Source organism: Seriola lalandi, unplaced genomic scaffold, assembly GCF_002814215.2.
Source record: "Seriola lalandi dorsalis isolate HSWRI2012SDOR001 ecotype SW California unplaced genomic scaffold, Sedor1 jcf7180002054408, whole genome shotgun sequence".
In the NCBI taxonomy this organism is placed as follows: domain Eukaryota; kingdom Metazoa; phylum Chordata; class Actinopteri; order Carangiformes; family Carangidae; genus Seriola; species Seriola lalandi.
In genome coordinates this window covers 1,732,955-1,751,416 of record NW_019524961.1, presented here as the reverse complement: position 1 = coordinate 1,751,416, position 18,462 = coordinate 1,732,955, and the positions used below count along the sequence as shown (strand labels likewise).

The window sequence follows — 18,462 nt, the reverse complement described above, 5'->3', positions numbered from 1 at the left end:
TTGCATATTTTTAGACAGCATTTCCTGCATCATATCTTTATTTTTTATTTTTGCAACCTGAGGCATTAGGTCAGAACGATTCAACTGTGTGTGTTTGAATCATGTCCTGCAACTCGTGACTCTGACTCTGATTTCAGCTTTGACGATGAGAGAAAGACACAGAGAGGGGGGTGAAAGGATAAAAATCAATCATTAGAGTCTATTCACTCTGTCTCTATGGTGCCAATGGAAAGGCTCTTAACCTGCTGACACACACACACACACGCACACACACACGCGCACACACACACACACACGCACACACACACGCACACACACACAGAAAGAGAGAGAGAGCTGTAATGAACAGTCGAGGGAGTCCATTGCCCTTTCTGCTCACATTTAGACTTGATTGGTCGGGACCTTTTGACCATGAAGGTCAAAAGGTCAAAATTTTGACTCTAAGGACAACTCTGTGCGTGTGTGCATGTGTGCGTGTGTGTGTGTATGTGTATTTATGTGTGTGTGTGTGTGTGTGTGTGTGTGTGTGTGTGTTTGTGTGTGTGTGTGTGTGTGTGTCGGACAGTGAACTAACAAAAAAAAAGGCAATACCAAAAGTTGTCCTGAATATGCTGATGGAGAACTTTAATGGTCAATACTTGATGAGAGTTCATACAAATATTTATGGATAAACACATTACAAATGGTCAGTGCGAATAGCAGGTTGGCGGCACATGAACTCCAGGTCTGTTTGGATGCGTGGGAACTCCAGTCTGCAGATGACAGCTCGTTAACAGGAGGAGATTTGACTGCCAACCCAATCATTCCCACCCCCAACCCACGCACACCCCCCCTCAGGCTCTGCAGCAACAAGGTCAAACACAGAGGCAGAGGAGGAAGGCGTCATACAGGCAGGAAGGTATTTGTGCCAGTTTGTGCTGATATTTCCCTTAAGCACACACGCACGTGCACGCACCTATGCGCACACACGCGCGTGCACGCACACACACACACACACACACACACACACACACACACACACATGCACCTGACATACCATCAACACAGTAAAAGTTCAGCCCACAAAAATTTAATTCACACTAAATCTTTGAGGATGGGAGACAAGTCTTTTTCTCTGTCTCTTCCTGCCTCTTTCGTCTCTTTGTGTCATGTACTGATCAGCAGTTTATGAAAACCCTGCAGAGTATTGTGAGACCTAGGGATTACCAGCACTGACCATGAACTGCATCATCACAGGTTCAAGTCCAGCTGGGGACCTTTGTTTCATGTCATTCCCCATCTCTCTCGCCTCCTGATTTCCCGTCATCTCTTTACTATCACCTCTATAGAAAAGGCACAAAAATGTCCAAAAAAACATTTTAAAAGATAAAAGAAAACCAGGAAGTGAGCAAGATTAATGTCCAAGTAGATCGGCACTTTTTCAGAATAAAGTATCACATTACAAACTGAGCTGAATAACGCACCAGGGTCTTGATAGGCTACGTCTACACTGATATATTTTCATTTTAAAAAGAAAACGATCTCCGTCCAGATGAGCACACTAGCTCTGTGCTAGAAAACACATTTCACATGACCATTCACAAACACTGGGCATGTGCGTGCAGACTGACTACTCTGCAGTGGATAAGTTGCAGAAAATGGTACAAATAAGAAACAGCAAAGGCAAATGTGGCATTATAAAATGCAGAATTTACCTGCGCTACAGATGCAAAGACAACAAGGTCAGCAATGCTTATACATTCACCACTGGTACTCATTACTGATAAGGCCCAATCAGCAGGCAAACTTGGGTGTTGGCATCATCGCCCTTGAGTTTTCAAACTAGCACCATTTCAAGTTTTATCTCTGTTTTAGAGGATTTTGGGATTTGTGTGGCAAAAGGGATGTGATTTAAAACTAATACATATTAGTGTGGATGCAGCCAGATTGTAAACATTGACATGCAAGGTCAATACTTCTTAATGACCCGAAGGACCATTGCTTAGGTGCCCTTGAGCAAAGCACCCTCTTCTTGTATCTGACCCTGACAAACTGGTTGGTATGTTGTTTCACCCAAGTAGGTGAGGTACTTTTTGTCTTCTTCTTCTGATTTAAATGACAGCGTAACCTGGTCATAGATTGCAGTATATGTAACCAGAAAGGTTTTATGTATTTCTGTAGCTAAATTGTCAACGACTTCAGCTGTAGTGATTGGAGAGGTGTTTTCTTAAGTTTCCCCAGTTTCCTGTGGAGAGGATCTCCAATTACAGTGGCAGGAAAGCTTGACATCCTCTTCTCATCAGTTTCAATCTTCTTTTGTCACCATGCAGTCTCTTACCTGCATAATGAATTAAATGCAGCCTTTAGCCAACAGTGTCTCTTTACAGGCATTGCTCACCTCAAAAATGTCAGTGAAATAGGGGCAAATGACCAATTCTTTTTTTAAAAACAGAAACTCTGTTTGCCTCACTGGCACACAACATGAATGTTGGCATCGTAATTGAGGCAACTGGTTGTTGTTTATGTTTTTGTGCTGCAGCACAGTTTGCTCATTTGCAACACTGTCCTGTATTTTAAAAATAAGCATTGGATGTTGAATGAAAACGCTGCACTGTTTAATAAAAGGTAAACCAAAAAAAAAAAAACTGGGTAATAAACTTATGGTAAGTACTGTATATGGCTGGACTGTGTGTGCTCAATGTGCAAAATCAAAGACATAGTTTAAAACTATTGTGGAACCGCTGTACCGCTAAAGCCTGCCATAGGAAATCGTTAAATGTCGCTAGATGATGTAATACACAAATTAACATATTAATGACATCATTGTATCGTATTCAGCCTAGTGTCGGCCAGTCTTAGCTCCTTATCTGTTTGATTCTCTCCTACCCTCTGTGCTAACATATTCAGCATTTTAATACACCCGAATTCCATTACAGCTGTTCTCATTTACGTGTTTTTCTTTTTCTGTTGACAGACAATGGAACAAGTTTGAAATAGTCACTGAAAAATCGGCCCATTGAGATTTCATGTTAACTTCTAAGCCATTTCCAAGCTGCTGCTACGCTGCTAAAATCCTGATTTTATAACCGTGGCATTGTCTCGCGAAATCACTATACACATAAGTTAAAGACAAGGACTGTGCTGTGATTTCGGCAATATGTACTTGTAAAATGATCACTCAGAGAAAGTTAGAACAGACCAAACGGCCTGCGGAGAAAAAGCCCAATATACACTCAAAACACATTACTGATGTCTCTCTTCTACAGAAAGTAACAGAGAGAAAAACTGTGGCAGTGCGCACAGCTCCAAATCCTGACTAGGAAACTATATCGAGTGCACGGTCGTAGCTGAGTCAACAAGGTAAAGATGATGCCAGCACTCATACTTCAATACTCTTGATATTTAATATGGGGCAAGCCATCATCAGTGTCACGATGGTGGTTATTGCTGAAATGCGTTCGTTATTTGCCCCATATTAAATATCAAGACTATTCGAGTGTGAGTGCTGGCATCTCCTTTACAGAAAGTAGCTAAGGTTTGTCCAAAGAATGGCTAGATTTGTTGCTAGATTCTGCTTTAAAAAAAAAAAAAAAAAAAAGAAGCAAAGTCATAAAGTCACACTGCCTGTAAACGCTCCCTATAACGAAAATAGAAACTGTTCACGCCACATCATTTTGAAAGAGCAACAGCAACACTTGGCCCGGCCCACCAATGGTGTAACTTCAGTCAGTCAGTCAGTCAGTCATTAAGAGACATTGTGTTTATACGGCTGGCCCTGCTGATGCTGTCCATCCAAAAACTATCCAATCTGCTGGAAGTGAACATGATTGTCAGACAAATACCTGACACATTGTTAGTCACATCACATCCTATTTGCTTATCATTCCACCCTCCTGTCTTTAATCTTTGCCAAACGTGACAGTAATTGTGGGGTGCAGACGCACATGTCAGCGGATGGATCACTACATGCAGAGAGGGGGAAAGGATGACAAAGAAAAGAGATAAAGGGGGGGAACGTACTGAAAATACAAAAAAAAAAAAAAAAAAAAAAGAGGTCATAACCTAAATTAAAACACCAAACTGAAGTCTTTAAGTTGAAATTGGCTGTTCAAAAATTAAGTAGTCTATAACAGGATGTATGACAAAACTAAAAAAGAATAAACAGAGAGAGAGGGATGGAGAGGTGTAGAGATAGAGGGAGGTAAAGAATTGGGCCAAGCAGGGATCAGCTTCACACTGAGATCACAGACATGGAGAGCTGCCTCCCTATCTCTTATTTCTTCTGTCTGTCTGTTTACCTCCCTTGCTCCATCTTTACCTCCATCACTCTGATTTTATTTCTCTCTCTGCATGTCTCCATCTCAGCTTGTCTCAGGGAGAGAGAGACAGGGAGAGTCAAAGTGAGAGAGAGAGAGAAAGAGCAAGATAAAAGATAAGCAGTGACAGGGAGATGGGGCACCATTGAAAACAGGCAGTTAGAGGAGAAAGAAAGAAGAGACGGACGGCAAGAGAGAATGAAAATAGTTGTTTTATGGCCGAGTCAATGAAAGTAACAATGGTTCTCTTTCTCTCACTTTCTTTTTTTCTCTACAGACTGTGGACAGAGCAATAAGGTCAGAGAGCAATTACAGAGCATTACAGGCAGGGAGGGAGAAGGATCATGACCTGATCAATAGACATGACTAACAACATTTTTTCCTGCTTTGTAGAATACAAAATGGTTTTCGGTTATGGTCATTCAGTCAAGCACACACTGCCTCTTCCTCAAGATATATATACTTAAAATTCAAAGAAAGAGTTTCCTTCTTTGTGCAATGAAAACCAAAGAGGAAGAGGGGCATATGGATGGTATAGGTCTGTGGGTGTGTGTGTGTGTGTGTGTGTGTGTGTGTGTGTGTGTGTGTGTGTGTGTGTGTGTGTGTCTCTGATTGGACAGATTGTGAGGAGAGGAGCAGACGAAAGGAGTTCATGATGACAAAAAAAATAACACGCACACATTTAGACATATACACAGGAAGAGAGGGAAGGAGAAGTGTAATCATCCCCAATCATGATGTTATTGATTTGCTGCTTGATTTTTCGCTCTCTCTCTCCCTCTCTCTCTCTCTCTCCCACCAGCACCTGGCTCTTGTCACAGTAGGACACTGAGGCTCAATAGCAGCAGAGACAGGCGCAGTTACACATCATTATCTTTCTGTCTTATATGCGCACGCACACACACACACACACACACACACACACACACACACACACACACACACACGCACAAACACACACTCTCTTTCTCTTTTGAAGTACAGTACTCACACATAAACTCTCTCTGTCTGTTCTCTGGCCATTGGCTCTGAAATGAAACACATACAGATGTTTTCTGCTCCCTTCTGCTCACCAGTCATGATTGGCTGCTTTTGTGCAGCAACAACGACTAAACATGAGAGAGAAGAAACCTTCAGTTTTGGGGACACAAAGTGTTTCCATCTAGGACTGAGTGTCTCTAAACGTCACTTCTCGTCTACTCTACAATAACTTGATTGAGCTCTTATTTCATCATAATTTTAAAATTGAACATGAAGGCAGGAACATAGGCCATATTACTGTTTTACTGTTCAAGTGTATCCCAATTCTATCCAACATGTTCACATTTAAACATGCACATTATGTATTACAGTAATGCAAAGTACAGTATGCTAGTATACAAGAAAATTTGTTAGTTAGTACATAACAGTAATGTGCTGACAGAAATGATAATGGATCAGTCCAGATGCAAGATTAGAATACTCTCAGTTCTACTTTTGCTAAATTTATGAAAAAGGACAGTAAAATTTAGATTAAAACTTAGATCTTTGTTGTCATTGTGTGTTTTATTGGGGGGGCAATTCACGCCTTTACAAACCAACAGTAGAAAGATGGCAGGAAGTCAAGACACAGGGAGACAAAGGTCTTGAGCTAGACTCGGGACTTTATGGTTCATTGTCGACCCCTATAGGCCACCAGAGCACCCAATTATGTTTTCTTTATTATGAAATTATGAAAAAAAAAAAAAAGGAATTTGAATATGTATGTTTGCATTTATTAATAAGTATTTCATTTTGTTCTAGCTGCCTGAAACAAAAAATTTGTGCAGAGTGAACAACTGGGACATAGGTTGGGTTTTCAGTATCAGAACAAAATTCATTTGTGTAATAATACATGAAATGTTCTGCAAAGTCATATTTGCGTTCAGTGTGAAGACTTGTGCCTCTTTTGCATCTTGGTTTCAGAATAAAGAGCAAATACTGTACGTAAAGTAGTGCACAGGAGCAGCTAAGTAGGATGTTTTCTTACAGAACTCAGACAATTCAGAGAAGCACAAAACAAACTTTTGTTCCACTCTTCGCTCTAGTAAAATTGCAATCTCCAAAATTTCCCCTCCTGTCAAGGCCAAACCGGCACTGGACGTGCATCTTGGAGGTCAGTTCAATCGAGCAGAACTGAGCTTTAGGTGTGAAAGTCCTGTTACAATATCTCCACATTGTGCCTTATACAACATGTATGTTAGGATGAGTTTGAATATTCAGAGTAAATTACACACTATTTTTTTAGCAGCTTGCAATAGCATCAAAAGCATTTTATGTCATTTAAAGGTAGTATTTTTATTTTGTAACAAAACTCAACAACAAAATGTGTGTTTGTTTATGTGCAGGTTGGGTCTTTTGTGTTTTAACAGACTGCCCAAAACCGGGTTGCCGGCTGACATCACAAGGGATTCCCCAGATGTGTATGTCAGTGTGTGTGTGTGTGTGTGTGCGTGTGTGTGTGTGTGTGTGTGTGTGTGTGTGAGCGTGTGTCTATAGCCGTATGTTAATCAATGCCGTTAATGTTGCAATGAATTAGTAGTTTAGATGTCACGGGACGCTTAACACAGCTGATCCTTACCAGACACCCACAGAAACATGCACACACACACACACACACACACACACACACACACACACACACACACACACACACACACACACACACACACACACACACACACACACACACACACACACACACATATATACATACACACACGCACTCAGCCCACAGGACCCCTGGGGACCACAGGCGGACATTGTATAGTAGGCTAATTATCCCAAATTGCTAAAGTAGTAGAGAGGGTGTGGGTGTGTGTGTGTGTGTGTGTGTGCGTGCGTGTGTGTTCTCACAGCTGCTCCTGGTGTCAAGCCTTTGATAGATGGGAGATAGAGAGAGTGTTCATTTACTGCCACACACACACACACACCTGACTGCTCATTTATTGGTCTAACAGATTGGTCTTTTGTTGCGCGGTCGCTGGTTCACGCTGGAAGAACTGCTGAAGTTCAGACTACGACGCTCGGGGGAAAAAGCACCCTGTCGTCGAGTATAAATGCCTTAAACGCTGCAACCAGATCTCCTATGAAATTTGTGGTTATAATTAGGAAATCAAAGGCTTCATAAACAGACAGTAGTTTGACAATGAACAGACGCAGGGGAGAGCAAGTGTGTGATGGATGAGTGAATATGATTGCCTTCAGCTCCGACAACCACTCCCAATTTACACTTAGGGAGTTTCTGTTGTCGGGGAAGTTTTAATTTTCTGCTGAGGGTTTTTTTGACTTAAACAAACTTTTAATCTGTGTGTATTTATTAAAGGATGAGACTAAATAAATAAATAAAAATGTTGTTCATCATTATATGTATGTTATTGCATAGGATTTTAAATTGAATTATCATGAAAATTATTTTTATTATTAGAAGGAATTATTTATTTTTGATGTTTTTATACAAATTGGATTGCTGTACAGCCTTTCATGGGCTAAATTGATATATATACATATATATATATATATATATACTGTATATATAGTATATATATATATATATACTGCCTGAATGTACTGAATTTAATAAACATATACTGTAAAGTAACACCCACCTTATCCTTTAAATCGCTGTGGATATGATCCATATGTTCAGATTTAAATTGTCTCAAAAATGGTGTTTTCACAGCTGCTGTGGCAGCTTTTTCCTCACTAAAAAGTGTTCATTAATAACAAGAATTATTCTAGAAATCTACAGCATATGGGGCGTTTGGCTGCTCAGTTCTTTTTTGTTCAGTTTACAGACAGTAAAAGCATCAACAAACTAACAATATTGGATGAAAGGATGTCCAAAAAACCAATATAAGTTTGATGACTTTTTTCATTTGTTCTCGCCCTGAAGTAAAAACAAAAGCTTCCTTGTCTCTCAATCTTAGATAGATAGATAGATAGATTCCCCAATCTTTTACATTTTAGGTGAAACAATGCTTTCCTCCGTTTTTTCTTTCTCCTCCACCCACTCATCCATCCATCTCCTCATTCCTTCATCTCTTGGATATTGATGAAGTGACAGGGCCACAGGCTGAAAGACACCACCTCATCTGGTTTAAATTACCTCCATACCACACACACACCTGCACCAGCACCATGCCGCGGCTGTGTGAGTGCGTGTGGGCGGGTGTGGGGTGCGCATCGGGAGCAAGGAGGGGGTGTTAGTGCCTTTGGGATAGGTGGTGGGGGAACGCCCATGACCCCTACCATACAGATAAACACACACACATACACGCACACGCACACACAACAGAAAGATAGCAACAGAGCAGGTGGGGTGTGACATGGGCTGTAAGGCAGAGGGGATATTAAACTGCCACATGTGTTCTGTTTACTATTCTCTAATTAACCCCCAGGCTGTCTTATACACTACACCCACACACTCTCCCTCTCACACACACTCACACACACACACACACACACACCTTATCTTCTCTGCAATAAATTGGCTTGGGTGTCACACAGTCTGAACATCGTCAACAGGGATATTGTGTTGCTCCAAATTCACATTTAAACTGAAGAAATTGAATCTTGTACAAAGACGTACTGGACCTTCACTTAACTGTACATAAAGGACAAGCTTTTGTGAAGATGCTGACCTCCAAGTTTGACTTCTTTACCCGTCCCATGGCGCACAGGCGTAAGCCGTCTTACTCATGTCGTTGATGGATGGCTCACCGAGAAACACAGACTGGAGATGTATGAGTTTCCTCCACCTGCACCATTTTGTATGTCCAAAAGAAAGATTATTGTTGGGCTGCAGGACTCACTGTAACTGGCTGACCGTCTCAAAGGCAACTGTCTGGAGTGGAAAGTAACTTCTGTATAGTAATTACAAAGGGTTTTTTTTGTTGCCCACATTTGAGTACATACAGCTGTGGAGCTTTCTCCTGAACAGTTATGTTTACATTCATGTTGCTCATGTGACTGCTACATGGCCAGGGTGCTGATTCTGGAGCTGGACTGGGTGATCCCCGACATCAGCACTACATCAATTTCCCCACCCAATGAGCTCTCTATATATACTGCACCTTATTGTTCTACCTTGTTGTGCCATGTTGATCTGCATGTGATTAGTTCTGTTGGTTTTCTCTGCCCATTGTATAAAATATTGGAAGTTTGAAACTACTTGTTCTTTTTCATGTTTGACGGCTTATCTGTGCAATACATTTGCATTATCACACTCCTCAGTAAAAATTTGCATTGCATCGTGAGCATGTGCAAGATACAAATGGATTAAAACATTGCTTCGGATGCTAATGGTCAAAAACTCCACGGGTTACCTTTAATCCAATTTTCTCCTTGGATCGTTTTAAATGAAGAACAGCTCAGTTTTCCCGAAATTAAAGCCACAAGCAGCAGTGGTTTTTAGAAATGCAGAAAAGGAGATGTCCCGTTACTCTTTTTCACATTATGCAAATTAGCTAAAAATCCATCATGGTGGCCTTTACCAAGCCAGCACAAACTCAATTGGGTTCTACCCCTTGAGTGGTAGAATCCTAATAAACTATCAAACTCAAAAAGTTTGGACACACTTTCCCCGTGGTACTGTATAAAACACCTGCCAAAGCACTCAAAACTGACTCTGTTGTAGTTCTGGCTATAGGTGTCTCCAGGACCACATTTTGTCATGATGACACACAGAGAGAGAGAGACAGAGAGAGAGAGAGAGCACAGACTCAAAAGGTGAAAATACCAGCCACGATGTCGCAGCTGGTAATTAGTTCTACATAGTCAAAATTATTTCTGCAATCATAAGCTCTTAAAGGGGAAAGAAAGATGGTGTGTCCCTTGTTGCCTACGAGTGAGTGGGATAAAGTCACCGATAATGCAATCAGCTGTCACCACTAATGCTCTCATCTGCCCTAAAAGAGGGAGTCAGAGAAGAGAAGAGAAGAGAAGAGAAGAGAAGAGAAGAGAAGAGAAGAGGGTGGACACTTGCTGTGTTCTGAGTGTTGGAAAATGAGCGGCTTCTTAATAGAATTCACCATGGTGTCTTTTCCTAAGGTGTCGCACACAGATACAGACACACTAAACGCAGAAATACACAACGGGTAATATACACACAAACATACACACAGAGGGTTGGGGAAAGTGAGCAAGTCTAATTGAAAAGAACCAAGCAGAGAGAAATCTGATAGCTGCAGTTTGGCCTGAGGGGGGAGGAAGGGAGAGAGTGGGAGACGGAGAAAAAGACAGTGAGGGACAGAAAGGGAAGAGAGAGGAGAGAGAGGGAGGAAGCACACAAAAAAAGTAATACAGGTGTCATGAGATGAAGGCTTTTTTTAAAACCAGTTTTCAGACCTCATCAGTGTGATGTTAGTGCCCTCCTGCAGATGTGGTGCATCTCCTACAGCTGTGTTTTAAGGGTTAATTCACCCAAATAACAAAAATAAAAAAAATAAATAAAACAACCCATATTTTTCATTGTCCTCTATAATCTGCCTGTGTTTTTAAGATCTAGAATAAATAAAAAACAAAAAAATACATTTGAGATTAGTTAAGTTTTGTTAGTGGGGTTCACAATATTTAGAAATGACTACACTTTCTAGCAAAAAAAATAGTCCCCATTAATTAGGATATTAAGATGTATTTTGGAGGTTATAAAAAGACAAACAAGTTCTACCATCTTCCTAATGAAATGCTGTTCTCCTCAACAGTAGTACAGAATAATTTCTGAGCATCCTTTCTCCTTTCCTCTGAGGTTGCTGTAGGTTTCAGAGCACGGACAACAGCACCGTGACAAAGTGGAGAGAAGCCTGTATAATGACCCTTTGTCCTGCCCACACATAATGAGACGGACACTCAAAGTTTGGACACCAACATGGACTAATGAGAGGTAAGAGTAATTTGTGTTACTGAGATATGGTAACAGCAAAGGACACAAAATGAATGTAAAGCAAACGAAGGGCATGCACAAACACTCACATGGGCTCTCTCACACACACACACACACACACACACACACACACACACACACACACACACACACACACACACACACAATAAAAACACACATACTCCCTGATAGCTTTCTCTCGAAGGAGAGGGTCCATATGGGGACTAGACGAGGGTGGGAGTGCATGTGTGCCACGCTAGGACGTCACCTCTGTCTTTTTCTTTGTTGTCACATACAACTAAGGAACAATTACATTTCACAATGCTATCCAGAAGCTAATTGTTGTCAATGTTAACATGTCTTTGGAGAATTGTACTCGTAGCTGTTTTAAACGATTCTTATCTTATCTTTAATCCAATAAATGTATGTGTGTAGAAAAAAAAACCCTGTGTAAGAATAGATACATGTAGAGAAACTAAACCTACTAAACCGCTGTCCTATTTGCATGACAACGAGTGTATGAACTGCAGTTAATTATCAATGTTTGGTCTGATCACCATGTAGTAAATACTACTAGTTCTATGTCTAAGTTCAATCAATGTTTCTAGATAAAATTAAGCACAAGATGCAATCTGTAAGTGGTGTAATGAACCAGACATTTTGCATTAAAACACTTTTCACGTAAAAGAAAAAATGAAACTGGAAATTGGAGTACACTTTGAATTTCTAGCTGTTTCCTTTCAATTTTACTAAAATAGAAAAGATATTCTCTGTATGTAATATTCTCTACATGATCAGTGCTTAAATCAGCACAAAATATATTTTTTCCTCTCAGTACATCAGTCTCATTTTTCACATTAAATTAGAGATTTTTCACTTTCATTTTTTTTGTAATCTTTTATTTTCAGTTTAACTCAAAACTTGAGTTTGCTTAAAATGAAAGAGATTTTACTTTCTTTGAGACCAACTGCAATATAAATAATTCTTGCATTTTAAAAGGTTATTTGCTCATTTATCATTATTATTATCATATCATCATATCATTCAATTTATGTTGGCAAATTGTTCTCAAAGGTCAGTTACTCTATGACAACATCTTAGTAATAAACAGAAAACACATGTTAATAATATTGTATTTCAAATTCGTTATATTCCATCTCTTCTTTGTGTTTATTTGACAGTGGATGTGATCGTGTGATCACTGACAGCATGTGGCTGCAGTTTCAGCAACAAATATGACATGTCGTCTCACGGTTCAGTTGACGCGACTCTTGCATTGATTCATCGTGAGAACTGATCTGAGTTCAGTGCTGATAAGCAATGTCAGCAAGCACACTGATGTTCTTTGTCGATCCACAGTGTGTTTGGTGTCTTCAGAAGGGTTGTGTTCACCAAGGGAAAACCAAGTATACTCTCTCTCTCACACACACACACACACACACACACACACACACACACACACACACACACACACACACACACACACACGCGCTGCTGAACCGGCAACCCCCTGCCCCTTATTCACCCTTGACCTCAGATCTTTTGGCCCTCCATGCTTGAGCGGTCATTACATATCACCAAGACAAAGAGGAAATCTGTCTGTGTCTGACACAAAGAGAGAGAGAGAGAGAAAGAGAATGTATCTGTATATGGGTGAGTTGAAGTGTGTATAAGGTTTATAAACCTTACTGTTACCCTGAACAATTAAAACTAAACAACGACACTCTTTAATCCAAGGAAACTCATGGTGGAGGATCTTCTTTTTAAAATCTGTATTTGAATCTTTTTAGCAAACGCATCTAAATTGCCAGCCAGATGATGCTCACTGGATAGAAACTGTAGGGGATTATTTAAACTGCCTGCAGGTGGTATATGTAAGGGACACCCACAATGATTCTCACAGTCATTAACAAATAAAACTGTGTGAGACTAATAGAGGAGGAATATGGGCTGAGCTCCTGATTCATACAAGTATTTTTCCTGCCCTAAATCACATGTTTTGCTCATTTCCTCAACACAGGAAAATAGAAACATTATTAACAATTTATTTGCCAATTAAGCTTCATCAACCAGCCATTCATACACATATCAATTCTTACATTTTATGAACACTGTGTAAATGTATACCAGAAGTACTCATACGCAGCACTCAATACTCATACTCCTTTCCTGGTTATACTATAAGGTTGTAGTTACTGTGGCCTTTTTTCTATGAATATTGTTGCTTCTTTACAGAAAAATCTTGCGCTTGAAAAAAAAAAAAACTGCACCATAGTCCCCTGAACTGACAGAAATCAAAAACAAAATGATTCAGACTTCATCCTCTAACCTCCAGCCACTTTCAGTCAGGTCAGGTTTTTAATCGCACTGCTCCTTTGGACTTGACATGTTTCCCCTTCAGTTTTATGTAGGTAACTTTGACTTTTTATCACTGAGCTAGAAGGTTGGACTGGTTGACTGAGGAGTTTAAAATCCATCCAAGAGCTGAAAGTGAGAGCAAGGCACAAAACGCTTTTGGAAACCTCAGATGTCCAATATTTGTTTACTCTACCAAGCTTTGATAAAACGTGGAAGGTGGTTTGCTAGATTTAGCAATACCTTACTAAAACTCCTTGTAGTGGCCTATGTAGCTTGTCACAACACCTTGAGTCAGTTTCAGGGTTACTATAATGGAAATGCATTGTAATTTTTCAAAGTTAAGAGTTTGGTTTGTACTGAGCCTTTGTGTGTGAGTTCAGTGTGTGGTTCATTTATGTGCGTGTTTGTGTGGGTGTCAGCTTCAGAGGTATAATCTTTTCCCCTTGTCCTCCCACTGTGCTCCCCTCTACCCAGATCTCAGCCTGTACCCCTGACTGGGACAACGAGTGTATGTGTGTGTTGTGTCTTCCTCGTGTGTGCATGTCGCGGATCCCCAGGACACACACACACACACACACACACACACACACACACACACACACACACACACACACACACACACACACCCCATGGGATCTCTGACACACATATGCCCGAGGGCCCCCAAGAGAGAGAGAGAGAGAGAGGGAGAGAGAGAGAGAGGGATAAATGGATAGAAAAAAATAGTTTTAAAAAATTCACGAAACTCAATCTGTGGGTGATTCTGAAAACCAGGCACAGATTGCTGTAGTTTGTGTTGGTATTCCAAATTTATTATTATTGTTGGTGGTAGTAGAAGTGAAGGCAGTGGTCACAGTACTGGGCTTTTCTGAGGAAACCAAGGAAGGACCAAAAGGAGGGCACGAAAAAAAAACAGCGACAAGAGGACGGATGAAGCCACATCAACAATTTCTTTGAACTAATTGGATTAATAGGAAGCTAAATTAATGTTGGATGATCTGGCGTATGGGTGTTTATGTGTGCGTGTGTGCGTGTCTGTGTGCAGCAGTAGCTGTGGAAAAACAAGCCGGAGAAAAACACGCAGAAAGAAATGAAAACAGATTTAGATGGACAGTGAGGCAGAGAGAGAGAGGCAGATTTGGAGAAAGGAGGAATGAAAACAAGAAAAAACCTTCAAAGGAAGGGGAGAGGGAGAGAGAGAGAGAGAGAGAGAGACAGAGAGAGAGAGAGATGTTCCTTCTCTCTGTCCTGGTCTGAAACTAATTGGTCCAGGATTAAAGGAGATTATATATAAAAAATACACAAAAATTATACAAAGCCCTCCACAGGTCTGGTTTCCATGGCGATAGTCTGATGTGCAACAGTGCAACAGCAACAGGGACAGAAAACAAAACCAGTTGCTGCCTTGATTACCAGAATGACACAGTTACAAACCGGTCGTACAAGACAGGAACAGGAACAGTAGTAAAGCTCATTACAGATCCACACAGGTGGTGAACCGGTGGCTTTGCTGCAACTGTTTAACGGCCTGTTGTCACCAGGCAACCACGCTGCATAGTTCAATGTAAAATTAAGATAAGAGTGTGTATCCTACTGTTTATACTGTTTATCTGCTTGTCTTGGTAAGAAAATAAAACTTACTCCTTAATTATCATGATACATGCTACATCAAAGACATTTTACAGTAATATGTGCGGGTAACAATAAAAGTTAAACTGAACTTGCTGCTTGGTGTTTTGGGAAATGCACTTATGCTCTTTCATGCCAGGAGTTAGGTGAGAAGATTAACACCACCTTTGTGTCTTAAGTATGAAGTAGCGAAGAAGAACAGCTACTACCACCTGTAAAGCTCACAATATGTTAGGGCTTTTTATATTTCTGTTTTTGTACAGGTTAAACAAACATATAACATGCTAATTAATGAGCATTCAGACCGACTTTGATCCCATGTGAAAATGTGAAATGCACCCCTCTCTGCATTGCTGTTGCGTTGCTTAACACAGCTGGTTTTACTCTGAACACATGTATAGTAGCCTTATTATTGAGTTTTTTAGCTGTCCTCCTTTGATCCCGGTCTTTATGCTAAGCTAAACTAAGCTAATCAACTCCTGACTCCAGTGCCATATTTACCATACCGACGTGAGAGTGGTATTCTCGTCTGATCCTTGGCAAGAAGGTGAATCGGTACATTGCCCAAAATGTTGAACTATTCCTTTAATTAGGCCTCTAAGCCAATTAACAGTACATTTTGTTAGCTTAGATTGTTACACTACTAATACAGAGTATTTAATGACCGGACTCATGGGGAAACTTTATTCCTATTAAATCAGGAGGAGTTTTCTGTTCAATGTTATTTGTAAATGATACAGGAGATGAATGATGAAAAAAAAGAAAAGAAATTATGACACTATTATGACACTCAACAATACTAAAAACACGTTTTAAATAGTATTTTGTTTTTTGGGGGGGGTTTTTTGGGTTTTTTTTTAGAGAAAACATTGCCATAAAATCAAATTTAATTGGATTCATTAATAAAGAAAAAACTGGTCAGCAGTGGGAGGATTAATTTCTTTTTCAAGCCACTGAACATGATGGCACAAGGCAACACACTAACAATCTCCTGATGCTAAACATTTGTAGTCATTGACATTAGAAAAAAAAAAAAAAGTTTTCTATCCAAAATACAAACTAGGTTGAAATTCAATAAGAAAGAGAGAGGAGAGCAGGAGTGTGGCGAGAAACAGAAAGCTCCCGAGGCGTCACACAGTCTGCACAAGAACACTTCTCAGAAATGTTAAACTTCAGTTATTCGCTGAGGCATCCTCTTGTTTCAACACCTAAAAACCATCTGCTCTTAATTAAAAACAGGTTTCCACCTTTCAAGAAGCTGCTAATTCTTTGTCTCACTGCGGTTGCTGTTTACGAATCTCAGCTAAAATACCCGCATGTGCTGCTTTAGGCTTCTTTCAAATCCACCTCTGTATATATTCCAGTGCTTGAACAAAGGCTCTACAACCTGTCAGCTCTTATGTTTTTCCATCGGCGTCACACCGCCGGTTTGTCTGTGAAATGCACTTGACTCTGAAGCAGCAAGCCTTCCTTTTCTGTCACTCTTACAGGCTGATCAGACAGGCTGAGACATCAGTTTTTCCTGTTTTTCCCCTCATTGCTTCTGAAATATATTCTTCAGTCTTTACAGAGGATTTTTGAACACAGACACTTGTACCCGTGACAAGCAGATACACCTCCGCCCCTCCCACTCTCAAATCAACAAGAAACTACTCTGTATTTGCTGAAATATGACGCATTTCCTATTCTGTTATATTCTATTCAGTTCCTTCGTGACTAGATCGTGGTTTTAAGGTCTATTTCCAGTGGCCCCTAAAGTTCAACACAGTGCAACTTAAAGATTTCTGACAACGTATAGCTCTGTTAAGCAGTACTTTTACGAGTGGGTCTCCATTTTGTTTTTTTCTCTCATGCAAACACACAAGGACGCAAAGTCTTGCACACGAGCTCACAGGACAAGCGATACCTATTCCTGTAGCTGCTTCGCCGCTATTCAGCCACACAACATTTGATTTAAAAAAAAATGCAACAACAAAGGCTATAAGGAAAAATACTGCTAACGAATATACAGACTTTAAATGTTATGTAATGCAGTGTGTTATAAGGAGGGAAATGCATTCAACACATTTGTTTAAAAAGCAAGGGTACACACAATGTGCAGCATTTAGAAAGAAATGCTTCTGTCCCTAAATTACCTTATCAAGTGCAAACGTCCAGCCTTTCTGAAGTAGAAAAACAAAGAGCAAAACTTACAGGCTGCATGTCAGTAAATCAGCTGTGGGACTCCTCAGTGGTGGGTCTGAAGACTTTTCCTCCTCTCTTCTAGACGGATGTGTGGAGCAGAGTCGGCAGGACATCCAGAGCTCTCTCACCTTTTGCAATTTTAACAATTTAAGCAGAACACATATTGTTGCATCAACATTCAAATAGTATGTTATTTATGACAAATGATATTTCTGAAGCAGTATTTGTGACTTTTCTGCCCTGGTGCTGATTGGTACCTACAGTATACCTGTGTTGATTGCGTAGCTTATTATAATGAAAAGGTCTAAAAGGTAACTAATTTGATGCTGAGTGAGATGACAAACAGAGACATTTAAGCTTTTGTTTTATTTCAACATGGTAAAGTAACTGAGAATGAACACCCATGCTGTCAGTTTCATGCAAGTTACTAATGATACTGACACGTTTTCATTGTATCTTAACTTTAAATTTATAAAGACAAAGGTAAGCGGCTAATGTTACCGACACTGTTAAATAAAGCTTAATGTTAACCTTGTAATGTCCAAAAGTTAGTAGCTAATGTCACTTGCGCTTGTGTGTTTGTGTTTGTGTTTGTGTTTGTGTTTGTGTACACAGCAAAGAGCACAAATCTCATGCTTTGTTTAGGCAGATGTCCACCTTACTCTTTAGCACTGGAAACAGTATGACAGGAATGTTTGTGGGTAGCTTTGTGTTGTTACACTGACCAGCACTAGTTTGAGTTAAATACAGTTCCACTACACTTCATTGATTTAATCTGAGCACCTTGATCCTTCATACTCACCATGGACTCCAGGAGTTTACAAAAGAAGGTGGCAGCCAAACCACTTCCTTGTTTTACTACCTTGCTGATGTCATCAGTGATGTCATGGGTTATACCACGACTGTGGGGGTGGTCATAAGTTTAATATACTGTGAGAATACAGTATTAGTCTGATTTGGAGCAATTATATAGTTTGTTAACAAAGCTATAATTCACATCTTATTTGTAATATTGAAGTTTATTGATGAAAGTAACTTTTTTTTAAATCAATTTACCTTCTTAAATTAGAAGTTTGGCTCTGCCCTGGCTAATTG

General features: G+C 40.0%; 1 protein-coding gene across 1 annotated transcript in view; it reads right to left on the bottom strand.

The window, feature by feature from the left end:
- LOC111657568 (transcriptional repressor scratch 1-like) overlaps positions 1–18,183 on the bottom strand; it is a 44,827-nt gene extending 26,644 nt beyond the window's left edge. Inside the window, exons 1-2 of the mRNA XM_023409780.2 lie at positions 18,170–18,183; positions 17,377–17,495 (exon numbers count right to left, since the gene is read on the bottom strand). The gene's annotated coding sequence lies outside the window, so the exon portion shown is untranslated. The remainder of the gene's footprint in view (positions 1–17,376; positions 17,496–18,169) is intronic.
- Between the last annotated feature and the right edge of the window lie 279 nt (positions 18,184–18,462).